The sequence below is a fragment of the Felis catus genome, chromosome D2 (genome assembly GCF_018350175.1).
Source record: "Felis catus isolate Fca126 chromosome D2, F.catus_Fca126_mat1.0, whole genome shotgun sequence".
Taxonomy (NCBI): Eukaryota; Metazoa; Chordata; class Mammalia; order Carnivora; family Felidae; genus Felis; species Felis catus.
This window is the reverse complement of record NC_058378.1, coordinates 24,742,330-24,756,417: the sequence shown is the minus strand read 5'-3', so window position 1 is coordinate 24,756,417 and position 14,088 is coordinate 24,742,330. Positions and strand designations below refer to the sequence as shown.

Sequence of the window (14,088 nt, the reverse complement as noted above, 5' to 3'; positions counted from 1 at the left end):
GTATGGTACTGGTCAATGGAACTCTGATCAATGGAATAAACAGAGAACCCAGAAATGGACCCACAAACGTATGACCAACTAATCTTTGACAAAGCAGGAAAGAATATCCCGTGGAATAAAGACAATTTTTTCAGCAAATGGTGCTGGGAAAACTGGACAGCAAGTTCATTGCAGAAAAATGAACTTGGACCACTTTCTTACACCATACACAAAAATAAACTCAAAACGGATGACCTAATTATAAGACAGGAAGCCATCAAAATCCTCAAGGAGAAAGCAGGCGAAAACCTCTTTGACCTCAGCAGCAGCAACTTCATATGCAACACATATGCCTCTGGAGGCAAGGGAAACAAAAGCAAAAAGGAACTATTGGGACCTCATCAAGATAAAAAGCTTCTGACAATGAAAGAAACAATCAGTCAGCAAAACTAAAAGACAACTGACAGAATGGGAGAAGATACTTGCAAACAACATAACAGATAAAGGGTTAGTATTCAAAATCTATAAAGAACTTATCAAACTCAACACCCAAAAAACAAATAATCCAGTGAAGAAATGGGCAAAAGACATGATTAGACACTTCTCCAAAGAAGACATCCAGATGGCCAACCAACACATGAAAAAATGCTCAACATCAATCATCATCAGGGAAATACAAATCAAAACCACAATGAGAGACCACCTTACACCTGTCAAAATGGCTAACATTAACAACTCAGGCAACAACAGATGTAGACAAGGATGCGGAGAAGGAAGATCTCTTTTGCATTGCTGCTGGGAATGCAAGCTGGTGCAGCCACTCTGAAAAACAGTATGGAGGTTCCTGAAAAAACTAAAAATAGAACTACCCTACAACCCAGCAATTGCACTACTAGGCATTTATCCACAGGATACAGGTGTGCTGTTTTGAAGGGACACATGCACCCCCATGATTATAGCAGCACTATCAACAATAGCCAAAGTATGGAAAGAGCCCAAATGTCCATCAGTGGATGAATGGATAAAGAAGATGTGGTGTGTGTGTGTATATATACATATATATGTATACACACACACATACACATACACACACACACACACACACACACACACATATATATATACACACACATATATATACAATGGAGTATTACTCGGCAATCAAAAAGAATGAAATCTTGCCATTTGCAACTATGTGGATGAAACTAGAGGCTATTATGCTAAGTGAAATTAGTCAGAAAAAGACAAAAATCATATGACTTCACTCATATGAGGACTTTAAGAGACAAAATAGATGAACATAAGGGAGGGGAAACAAAAATAATATAAAAACAGGGAGGGGGTCAAAACATAAGAGACTCTTAAATATGAAGAACAAACAGACGGTTACTGGAGGGGTTGTGGGAGGTTATGGTCTAAACGGGTAAGGAGCATCAAGGAATCTCCTCCTGAAATCATTGTTGCACTATATGCTAACTAACTTGGATGTAAATTTGAAAATAAATTAAATTAAAATAAAAAATAAAAGAGGTTTAAAAAGTCCAATGTATCCCACAGAGCATAAGAGCATAAGGACACCACGTTTACTTGAAATGCCAGTTGACCCTTAAACAACACAGGTTTAAATTGCATAGGTCCAGTTATTCATGGAATTTTTTTTTTTTTATAAATACAGCATTGTAAGTGTATTTTCTCTTCCTTATGAGTTTCTTAATAGCATTTTCTTTTCTTTAGCTTATTGTAAAAATACAATATATATTACAGATACAAAATACGTGTTAATTGGCTATATGCTATTTGTAAGGCTTCTGGTCAATGTTAGGCTATCAGGAGTTAAGTTTTTAGGGAGACAAAAGTTATATGCAAATTTTTGTTTGCAACAAAAAGTTTTTCAAGGATCAACTGTATATGTAAGTCTAACAAAAATGTACTAAACCAGCTTCTTGAAAAATAAACAGGAAAAACATTCTGAAATATTTAGAATGCCATAACAGCAGCAGCAGTTATTACATTTTTTAAATAAAAATGGCTTCAGAGATCATAGTGAAAACATTGTTTTCTTCAAACAAAGTTAATTTCATGGGAATCACTGACCTAATTGCTGAATTCTATTTTTGCATAAGGACTTGGAAAAAAAATGTCAAAATAAAAGAACAAATGTGACTTATCTAAAACCTATTAAAGACTAATAATAATGTGTATTTAAAAAAGTGTATAGGGGCTCCTGGGTGTCTCAGTTGGTTAATTGTCCGACTTCGACTCAGGTATCTCAAGGTTTGTGAGTTTGAGCCCGTGTTGGGCTCTGTGCTGACAGCTCAGAGCCTGGAGCCTGCTTCAGATTCTGTGTCTCCCTCTCTCTCTGTCCCTCCCCAGCTTGTGCTCTCTCTCTCTCTCTCTCTCTCTCTCTCTCTCAAATAAATAAATGTTTAAAAACATTTTTTAAAAAAAGGTGTGTAGATTAATGAGTGAGTCAAAGAAATAAACCAGATATCAAATACTACCCTATTATTTAAAATTTATATATGAGAGAGGCCCTGGGGGTCCCTCAGTTGATTGAGCATTTGACTCTTGATTTCAGCTCAGGTCATGATCCCAGGGTTGTGGAACTGAGAGCTCCACGTTGGGCTCCGAGCTGAGCCCGAGCTGGCTTAAGATTCTCTCTCTTTTCCTGTGCTCCTCTCCCCTGATCGCGCCGTCTCAAAAATCCATCTATCCATCCATCCATCCATCCATCCATCCATCCATCCATCCATCCATATGTACATACATAAGGGGCACTTGGGTGGCTCAGTCGGTTAATCATCTGACTTCGACTCAGGTCATGATCTCACAGTTTGTGAGTTCCATCCCCACATTGGGCTCTGTGGGGACAGCAGAGAGAGCCTACTTCAGATCTCCCTCTCTCTCTGCCCCTCCCCCCTCTCAAAAATAAATAAACATTAAAAACTAGGTAAGTAAATAAAGTCTATATATGGGAGTGACAAATGCTTGCAGATGGTGATTGTGCATTCTACATTCAAGTGTATTCTATCCTTAACAGACTGAGACACCCCCCCCCCAGGTGCCTTGCAGATAGAAAATTTAATTAAATTAATTAATTTTGAGAGAAAGAGGGCGCAAGTAAGTGAGGGGCCGAGAGAGGGAGGGAGAGAGAGAGAGAAGCAGGCTCACCCAAAGCGAGGCTCAAGCTCACAACCGTGAGATCATGACCTAAGCCAAAATCAGATGCCTAACCGAAGGAGCCACCCAGGCACCTTTTTTTTTTTTTTTTTTTTTTTTTTTTAAACAGCATTTTAAACAAATATGCCACCTCGGCTTTTTCTTTAAGAGATCTAAGTGTAATGAGATTATCTGCCATTATAAAGCTATTCTAAGCCTTGCAATATGGATATAACAATGTTTCAAGGATTCCAAAACATATTTTTCAAAGACCAGAAGAGAAAGCTTAACACAACCAGATGCAAAAGGGTTTATTAAAAATGTTGATTAAATTAGGCGATGTTGTTTTAATTGCAATTTGGAAAAATGTTTTGGAATATTCCAGAAGCACAAGTGAGAAATTATAGACTTCTGATTTGGCCTTACATAAAGTATATTTCTTATGTCATTTTAAATTTATTGATATATGAAATAATGGAGAGAAAATTCAGAGGAAAAGGTGATGGAATGTGAAACAAAGGTGATAGATTAATTATCCTGATATTGAGAAGCAAATTGTAACAAAATGTTTGCAGATTAAAACCAAAGCCACAAAACATTAAGAGGAAAAGATACATTTTGAGTAGAAGTAATTAATAAATTTGTGGATTGTTTGGTAATCCCACTAATGAAGAGAAGTAAATCATATAAGCACATTGGGAAAAGACTTACATTTCTTGCTAATTTACATGGAAAACTGACATTGATGAAACTAATGTCAAACTTCTAATACGACACTATGAGAACATCAATGACAACTAGAGGAATAAAACTTACAGAAGAAAACTTAAAATGTGCCACTACCCCATAATTTGTGAAACAAACCTGACAGAGGCTTTCTAAACTTGACATCACTTCTAAAAATGTACATGGCATTACAAACTATGACTCATGACGTTTTTTAATTTATAAAAATTAATAATAAAACAAATCCAATCAACAATGCTAGAGGAAAGGTTGAATTCTTTGTATTCAAACTACAGATAATTACATTATAAAGCCATAGTCCTATGAATAATCAGTATGGAGCCAAACTATGTAGGATAAAAAACTAGTATGAGATTATTTTTTTTCTCATTCTAAATAAGTATTCACCTACTACCCAATTTTGTTTTCATAATTTTGCTGCGTCAAACTTAAAGCAGATTCCTCTCCAGTAGTAAAGTCTTCAGGCTCCACAAATGTGTTATCTGCCCGCATAGCTTTGGTTTCCATGATGCTACTGCCCTGGTTTCCTTCTAACTCCCCCAACCACCCCTACTCCTTTTTCTAAGAGGTGTTGTGCCCCAGGACTCTGGGATGGGACTTCCACTTGCTCTTTGCACAGTTTCTCCAGTGATGCTTACACTTGTAACCCAGCCTTTTCTATCCCCTGAACTCCACATGGACTATTTGCCTATGTGTCAATCTGGATGTCTAACAGGCATCTCAAACAGAACACATCCCAAACAGAACTCTCTCTCTCTTTTCTTTTAAATGTTTATTTATTTTTGGGAGAGAGAGAACAAGCGGGGGGGGGGGGCAGAGAGAGAGAGAGAGAGAGAGAGAGAGAGAGAGAGAATCCCAAGCAGGCTCCAGGCTCTGAGCTATCAGCACAGAGCCCAATGAGGGGCTCAAACTCACAAACTGTGAGATCATGACTTGAGCTGAAGTTGGATGCTTAACTGACAGAGCCATCTAGGCACACCCCCTGAAACAGAACTCTTGACACACATAATAGCAAATAAACAAAAACTATTCCTCCCTCAGATTTACCAACACTGGAAATGGCACTAACAACCATCCAATTGTTTATGTCAAAACCACCAGCTATTGGGGCACCTGGGTGGCTCAGTTGGTTAGGTGTCCAACTTCAGCTCTGGTCATGATCTCAAGGTTTGTGGGTTTGGGCCCCACGTTGGGCTCTGTGCTGACAGCTCAGAGCCTGGACGCTGCTTCAGATTCTGTGTCTCCCTCTGCTCTGTCCCTCCCCTGGTCATCTCTGTCTCTCTCAAAAATAAATAAACATTAAAAAAAAAAACCCACTAGCCATCATCCTTGATTACTCCTCTTTTACCCCTCGATTCCAGTCCATTAGCAAATCATGTTGACTCTTCTCCCAGGCCTGTCCTTGAGCCATCCATTTCTCTCTGTTTCTGAGGCTAACATCTTAGGCCAATCCCTCATCATCCTCTTCTTGTACACCTGGAAACAGACTCCCAACTGGTCTCCTTGCCTCTCCTTTCAAAGTCCATTTTCCCCAGCCACAGTGGCTAACCAAAGTTAAATAATGGCCTTCCCTTGCTCGACAACCCCCATGTTAATGCCTCTGTCACACTAATAATAAAGTCTGAGTCTTTACATTGGCCAGAAGACCCTATGTGGTTTGACCTCTGTCCACCTTTCCAAAGCTATCTTTCACCACACTCCTCACTAAATGTATTCTAGTCCCAGCAGGCTTTCTGCTTCTTGAGCCCTCCACACTTGTTGCATCCCTGTAGTGAATGTGGATCTGGGGTTCCTTCTGCTCAGAATGTTTCTCCCTCATGGCTCTGAAAGAGTAGCTTCTTAGCAAGCCCTTCCCTAATCACTCATTCCAGTGGTTCTCCATTCGGGTGGCACCAATCTTAGGAGCTGTTTAGGAAATGTGTGGGACATCTTTATTTGTCACAGTAATTGGGGGTGGGAGGGGATGCTGGGGATGCCAGATATATGGCAATGTAGAGTTGAGTCCTCTCAGCGAAGGACTGGCCTACGTTCTGCATGACTTGGAATATCCCACTTATCATGTAGGGGGAAAACTGTTTATGAGTATATGTACCAAGAACCCACTCCATAGTCCCAAAGATATCTAACGACTAAATATTTTTTGCCTAGTTATAACATCCACTAAAATATAAAATTTGTAGGGATACAATGAAATTACCATGTAAAGTGATGAAAGATAATCTATTGTTTTGTTTGAGGCAATATCCAGAGTTGTTGCCTGTTTGGTAAATCATGTCACTAAGGAAAATGCTAGTGATACTTGGGTCACTCCTAATACTCTCATCATTATTGGGCATTTGTGGCTTTTGCATTCGTGGAGACTCAATGTATGAATGAAAACATGTGGCCACCTCATTATGTTTTCAGTTTTCAATAGTTTACGTATTAGAATCTATATTTTATTAAAAAATTATGTCCTCTTATTTTCTCCTCTTTATTAGAGCTAGACATATACACATATTTATTTATGTCAATATGTACAGATAAATTATGTGTAAAGTAGACTGTCTCACCTAAGAATTTTATTTCAGAATCATAAATGCTCTTATATTTGTTATGGATAGAGGATATTGGGTTTGATAGGATTGAAAAATATTGAATTAATCCAAAGTAGTTCCCCAATCTCTTCCTATCACATTAACTTGTTTTATTTCCAACATAGCAATTATCACTAGCTAATAGCTTCTTTTTTTTTTTAATGTTTATTTTTGAGACAGAGAAAGACAACATGAGCAGGGGAAAGGCAGAGAGAGAGGGAAACACAGAATTCGAAGCAGGCTCCAGGCTCTGAACTGTCAGCACAGAGCCCTATGTGGGGCTCGAACCCACAGGCTGTGAGATTATGACCTGAGCCAAAGTCAGATGCTCAACCAACTGAGCCACCCAGGAGCCCCGTTAGCTAATAGGTTCTTATTAATTAATTGATTGATTTGATTGTTATCTGCTCACCCATTCTAGAATGTAAGCTCTCTGAGAGTATCAATTTTGTCTGTCTTATTAAATGTTTTATTCTTAGTGCCTAGAACAAGTGTCACAAACAAAGTTGCCTCAACCAATGTTATTCAAAGGATGGATGGATGGATGGATGGATGGATGGATGGATGGATGGATGGATGGATAGGATGGCAATAGTGTCTGTTTCCTGTTCAGCCCCTGAAGTTGGATTTCAGTCTCTCTAGTTTAAGCAGTGATGATCAGAAACCGACAGGAAGGCTAAATGGGATTCTGAGTATGGGTTAAAAACATTTATGGAAGATTTTGGGAGATTCTGGATGCAGATAGAGCTGTTTCAGGGCTTAGGTGAGAAGATGTGGTACAGAACTGGGGAGAAAACTATTCTCCTTCCCTCTGCACTGCCCCTAGTGTTCCTATGGCCCTTGGAGGACTGGTAGCTTTCATGGCTTCCAAAAAGTGTTGGCAAGGTATCTGTGGTTTTAGGAGAGGCAGTGATGTTGGCAAGTTGGGCTGGAGCGAGAGGTGGTGGAACACCATTAAGTGTCTAGAACTACCATCTGGTTTGTAGGCACAAGTGGGGCTTCCCTTTGGGGAATTCCAGAAATCACTTGTGTTGGGTGCAGATAAGTCCTGCCTGAGTAGGTAGGGACGGGGAGAGTATATTTAGAGTCATGGCCATCTGGGCACCAAAATTAACTTTGACCTCTTTTTGAGTTTATGGGCTAATGGCACACACAAGATAGAGATCACATATACATCACATTTTAAATTGTCTAGATCTTTGATATCATCTGCAAATGTAGTTATATAAGAGACACTATTGAGCTACATGCTCATTGTGTTCTCTCTTTCTCTTGTCCTTGATTTGGAACCACCATGTGCAGTTGTGAATGTCAAGGCCCCCCAGCTGAGTATCCTGTGGGATTGAAATCCAGTCCTTGCTTCACTCACCAAACCTCATGCCCTAGCTCCCTTTGCCTAGAGGAGAAGTACTTTTTCTTAATTGACACACAAATACCATCTGCTTACCAGGCCTTGGGACTGTGGCCCACCTAAAAGGACATTTTTTATTTGCATGACATGTTTGCACCAACTGGGGAGTCCCTGCCTTAATTCTTCTGTCAGTTTGCTCCTTCTTACCTTGGAGTCTCTGCAGTGATGCCTTCCAGCACAGTGAAGGCCAAAGTGGTAACTGTGCCACTGGCAAGTGCTAACAGAGGCCTGGTATATTGTGAGCTTCCTGCATAGGCTCCAGAGCCAGCTCTGCACTTACTAGCCATGTGACCGTGGATAAGTGCCTTAATTTTCCCAATTGAAAACAGGGATGATAATAATAACACTCCCCTATTAGAGCTGTGAGCCTTGAAATGAATTAACATATGTAAAGGGTGATGTCTGACCTCCAGTAACCCTGGAGGGGTTACTGCCTTAGCTGTTAAGGTCTTCCTTATTCTTCCTCTTCCTTTGAGATATTTACAAAAACGGGTGCTGCCCCCATGACCCCTGTCACAGCAGCCAACCTTGGATATCGAGGCTGTGACGCACCATGCTCTTGCCTAGCAAGGCCTCGACTGTCAACACAGCTGACACCAGCCCGGAAAGGCTCAGCCACAGCTGGGGCCACTGAGGCCTGTAACCAGGGCGCCATCTTTGGCAGGGTCTTCATCTCTGTTGCTGTAGTGTTCTCACGCTCTGGGCTCTGTACGAACAGACTCCAGGGAGATAGGTGATGGTAGGGGGAGGGTCAAAGAACAATTTTTTTTTTCTTTCTTTTCTCTTCTTTCTCTCTCTCTCTCTCTCTCTCTCTCTTTTTTTAGGTAGGCTTCAGGCCCAACATGGGGCTCAAACTCACAACCCCAAGATCAAGAGTCACATGCTCTTCCAACCGAGCCAGTCAGGGGCCCCCCAAAAACAATTTTTTTAAGTGGGAGCTAGCTACCAGGGCGTCTGGGTGGCTCAGTCGGTTAAGTGTCTGACTTCGGCTCAGGTCATGATCCCATGGTTTGTGAGTTCGAGCCCTGCATGGGGCTCTGTGCTGTCAGCACAGAGCCCACTTAGGATCTGCTGTCCCCCTTACGCTGCCCCTCCCACCTCTCTTTTTCAAAAATAAATAAACATTTTAAAAATATATTAAGAAAAAGAAGGGAGTTACTGGACTATGTTTGATGCTGGGGATGATTCAGTTGGGAGGGAGAGGATGAGGACATAGAAGACAAAGAGAATAATTCATGGAGGGGTTGGGATCTGGCCACGCTGGGCCTCACAGAAGAGAAGAGGCCTTCTGACCCCCCACCCCCCTTGTTGTAACAGGAAGGAAGAAGGCAAGGATGAATGCAGATACTGGAAGTTTCAGAGATTCAGTGATGGGAAGATGAGGGTCTGGTAACAACCCCTGATGTCTGATGGCTTCTATTTTGTCACTGAAGCAAGAGGGTATTTTCTTGGCTCAGCAGCCCCCCATCAGTCTGTGAGCAAGCCTTCACAGGAGCAGTGTGGCATGGTGGTCCCACAGGTAGGCCTTGCAGTCAGGCAGACCGGAATTTGTTCTTTTGTGCCTCAGGTGCACAGAATGGAATTCATCCTGATCCTAATGATATACTTTCACCTCTGGTCCAGGCTGGTGCTTCACCACTTGCTCCTCCGTGTGACCTTGGACAAGTAACTCGTTGCTCTGGGCCTTCATTTCCCCAAATGCAAATCTCACCAACTACTATTTAACAAAGAATTGAGAAGTCCCAGTCAATACGATTTAAAGAAAAATATTTTCCCATTGGATCACTGAGCAAAACCCAACTGCTGTATTAAGAGAGACAGCTTTCTTATTCCAGGACAGAGCAAATGAACAAAAAGCACAGTAAGAATACAGAAAACCTAGAAATCTTCCTTCCACTTTTCACGTCAAGGTGTGCATAGAATATAATAATTCTGTGTAAACTCTGGGGTAAAGTAATGATGCAGACCTGTCCAGGAGGACCTGTCTAGACCCTAGGCCCCAGACACTGCCGATTCTGAGAGCTGAAGGGGATCAACAGCATCATTTGCCTGTAACCCTTTTATGGCATACCTGTTGGGAAGCTCTTAGAAGAGAAGAGGTCAGTAAGGGCCAGACAACTGAGAAAGGTTTCATGGAAGAGGTGACGGTAGAACTTGGCTTTGAAAGGTGGTAGGTTGGAGGGACAGTACTGATGGGAAAAGACATTCCAGCAGAGGAAATGACATGAACCAGAGCGGAGCAGTGAGGGCGAATGCTGGATTTGTGGGCTCTGGAGAGGGGTGAAGGCAGTGATAGATGATGACAGTAGGGGGTCTAGGTTGAAATATAGTGGGGTTTTTTGTGGGTTAGACCCAGAATAGAGAAATCCTAGTAATGATCACATTCAGGCTCAGGGAAGAAGGAGGTGAATATTTTTAAAAAGTCTATGTGTCGTGGAGAGTGAGGAAACAGACACTTCTGTATAATGCTGGTGCAATGTAAATGGTATGACCTCTTTGGGGAAATGTTGGAAGAATCTATCCAAATTACAAATGTACATGTCCTTTGACCCAGAATTCCACTCCAAGGAATTTATTCTACACATAGAGGTATATATCTTGTATATCAATATGTACAAGTTTATATACTGTTCCACTTTTGTAGTAGCAAAGGTTGAAAACAAGATTTGGAAACAATGTGAATATCCACTAACAGGGGGCTCATTGAATAAATTATAGGACATCTATACATCAGAATACTATATAGTTATAAAAAGAATAAGAGAGCTCTATGTACTTCATGTTTTCAAATATATATTAAATGGGGGCGCCTGGGTGGCTCAGTTGGTTGAGCGTCCGACTTGGGCTCAGGTCATGATCTCGCAGTCTGTGAGTTCAAGCCCCGTGTCGCTCTGTGCTGACAGCTCAGAGCCTGGAGCCTGCTTCGGATTCTGTGTCTCCCTCGCTCTCTGCCCCTCCCCCACTCATGCTGTTTCTCTCTGTCTCAAAAATAAACGTTAAAAATTTTTTTTAAATTTTTTAAAAAAGTGCAAAAAGCAAGGTACAGAATACAATGTTTAAAGTGCTGATGCAGGTGCAAAAAGCAAGGGAGAGAAAAGATTTGTGCACGGGTCTGTATGTGTGTGTGTGTATTTATGCATAAAATAAAGGATACATAAAAAATTAACATTCGCTGCTTCTGAGTCAGGAAACTGGTTGCTAAGGGACAAGAGTGGGAAGAAAACTTTTTATAGCATATCTTATTCTTCTTCCAAAAATTTGAACTCAAGTGGATTCTTTATATATTTAAAAATAAATTAAAATCAAGAAAATCCCTCAGACTACTTAAAAAAAAAAAAACGGTATAGCATCCATGATCTTAGATGCTCTAAGCATGTAGGATACATCCTAAGAGAAAAAAAAGTTTTGATTAGTTTATTTCTTTTAAATCAGGCCTTTGTTTATTCTACTTTTATGAGTCTTCCGGATTCCTGTTTTCATATTAAGTATTCCAGCAATGGCCACTTGGTTCCACTTTAATTCAAAATCTCTTAATATCATCTGCGTTTAATTAGTCATCCCAAAACATTTGTGCTTATTTTGTATATGGATTTAAAGAGATTGTATCATTCAAGCTTCAGACTGAATTACACTATGTGTGAACCTCAGAATTGTTCACATCGTTTGATTTTATCCTTTTCACATAGGTGCTCAATAAAGACTGAACGATAATGCTATCCCCGTGTGTATTAGCAAACACTCCTCTTGACCTTGGTGGAACTAACAAGTCCATTCATTGTTTTCCTCCCTTGAAAAAGAAATTGAAAATTGCCAAATGCACATTTTCCCCAGTTCTAAGTCTATGTCTAACCACACCCTGTCTGGACATAAAAATGCAGCCTCATTCGAGTTTGTTATTGGTAAGTACTTCCAGACACTAGCGAGCAGCTTCTTCCTGTCTCCTGATCCCTATCCCCAAAATGAGAAGAAGAAACTGGTAGAAAGTTCAAGTATTCTTAATCAGTAATTGGGTCAACAAAGCAGATGTTCCTGAAGCAATACTCTTGATCTATATGTGGTTGAATCCCTCGGTAACAAAGGAAAAAGCAAATTTCTCATAAAATGGTGTGCTATCTCCATGGGAGGGCCCTGGCCAAATTCCATTATAAAGGAGTGCTAGACACAGCCTGCATTCTTATTGTAATAAATATTGCTTGAAATATTTAAACTCTCTGGGCCATGGAATTTTGTGTTAAAAATAGTTGTTCTTGTTATAGTTGTGGCTGTGTTTTAACAGACTGGTACATTCACTGTAACTTCATGTCGCTGCCCACCCAGACTGTGTACAGGTTCCGAAAGCAGTAAAACACGGTCTCCACCAGTTTGCTACTAATTGAAAAGAATACTGGAGGTGGATGGGCCAAAGGGAAAAGATGGGTCATCTCTCCTTTCTACCAATGGGCAGACAAAGCTGGGGCTTTTTGTAAGCCAAGGGGAAATTTTCAATGGCCTGAAAATAACCTTTCAAAGTTTACATAATCTACAGGTCCAAGTAGCATTATGCACTGGGAAAGCAAATAAGGTATCGGAACAAATGCTGCAAAAGCTTTTTGCCTCCTTGACCACTATCAACCACAATGTAGGTTTTCCATGATTTTCTTTTAGCCATTGACACTCATTCTCATTTATTTTAACAGGAATATCCCAGAACATGCTCTCATCAAGCTAATGTAGGACATCAAGCATCATGAAAAATTACTCTGGCATGTGCAGAGGATCTAATATCCCAGTTTTCAGTACCAAAGCCAGGTGCGCAACACTGTTCCCTTCCTCCCACGAGGCATCCTGAATAAGTTTTACTTCTTAAACGCGGAGGCGGCAATAAGAACCCTTGAGCGTTTGCGGTCGGTTCCCATGTAGTTTCCAAATATGTCCTCTAGGTGTCTCCAGTGACCAGTATTGGTGGAGATTTCCGCGTAAGGGGGCCAGCGGCGCCGGGACTATTTCAGCTTGCAGGAACAAGTTCTGCAATCACTTCTTTAGAGCATTTTGATGGTCTCGAATGAAGTATTTTGGATTCCATGTTTGTTTTTCGTGCAATAAATACTTCTAAATATTGAAAAAACTTTGTGCATTCATCTTAGGTAAAGTACTGTTCTGTTTCTACACCGTGATTACTCAGGAAACTTTCTCCTAATGTAAGTGGTTTAAATTGTTAAAAAAAACAAAAACAAAAAAACCCAAAAAACAAAAACAAAACAACTAAACAAACCCTAAGTGGCTAAAGCAAACACATTTCTTGGGGTGTAGTGGGGGGAGATTAGGAAATAAAATGTGTAATTATTGAAAATTGTGAATTTAGTCTACCTCATGCAAATTAGTTGGCACAAAAGATAGTCTGAGTAAACTCTGCAGCGGGCTTAGGTTGTCAGGCTGTGAGCTCCAACCTGTTCCTTTATTATTGTAAATTTGGGTTTGGAGAGAATTCTAAATATGTATAGAGTAGGAAGATCATGTTGTTCTCTAAACCTAAGGGAAATAATTTGAGGAGGGGATTGTGATTTGGAATTTGACAGATAAATGTGGACAGGGTCAATGTATATTGAGCTAGGGAATTTTTATTTGCAAGATCGCATGATCCTTAGTGTAAGATACTGATGACCCAGCAGAGGTTCGCAACATCTAAAAATGTCACTTTCAAATAAGTTTCCTTCAAATATTTTTCAAATGTTTTTACATTCAAAATAAGTAAGCAAGACAATTAATTTGCAATTATAATGAAAAGATCACACTAAAGCACCCCTTTTCATGAAATCATTTCCTTTTGTTCCTTTGTCCTTAGAGCTACAGAATATCAAAGCATTTCTTTTTTAAAGCTTTTTTATTTGGAAATAGTTTTCAAACTTACAAAAAAGTTTGCAAATGTAAAAAGAGTTGCAAGGAACACTCAGAACTTTTATTCAGATTCACTTATATTTAATGTTTATGCCATTTACTTAGTCATTTGTGCTCCTTTACTTCTCCCTCTCTCTCTATTTTTTTCTCGACCTTTTAAGGGTAAGTTACAAACATCATGGCCTTTTACGCCTAAATTCTTCAGTGGGTATTTCCTAAGCATGACTCCTATGCAGTCATTTACTTCTTAAAAATTTTTTTAAATTATGTTTATTTATTTTTGAGAGGCAGAGAGAGACAGAGCACGAACGGGGGAGGGGCAGAGAGAGAGGGAGACACAGA

At 40.1% G+C, this 14,088-nt stretch overlaps 1 long non-coding RNA gene across 1 annotated transcript in view; it reads left to right on the top strand.

Annotated features, from left to right (window-relative positions):
- The window catches only part of LOC123380788, a 33,350-nt gene extending 20,410 nt beyond the window's left edge, over positions 1–12,940 (top strand). The window contains exons 3-4 of the long non-coding RNA XR_006586969.1: positions 12,549–12,660; positions 12,792–12,940. This is a non-coding gene — a long non-coding RNA (uncharacterized LOC123380788). The remainder of the gene's footprint in view (positions 1–12,548; positions 12,661–12,791) is intronic.
- Positions 12,941–14,088: the final 1,148 nt, after the last annotated feature.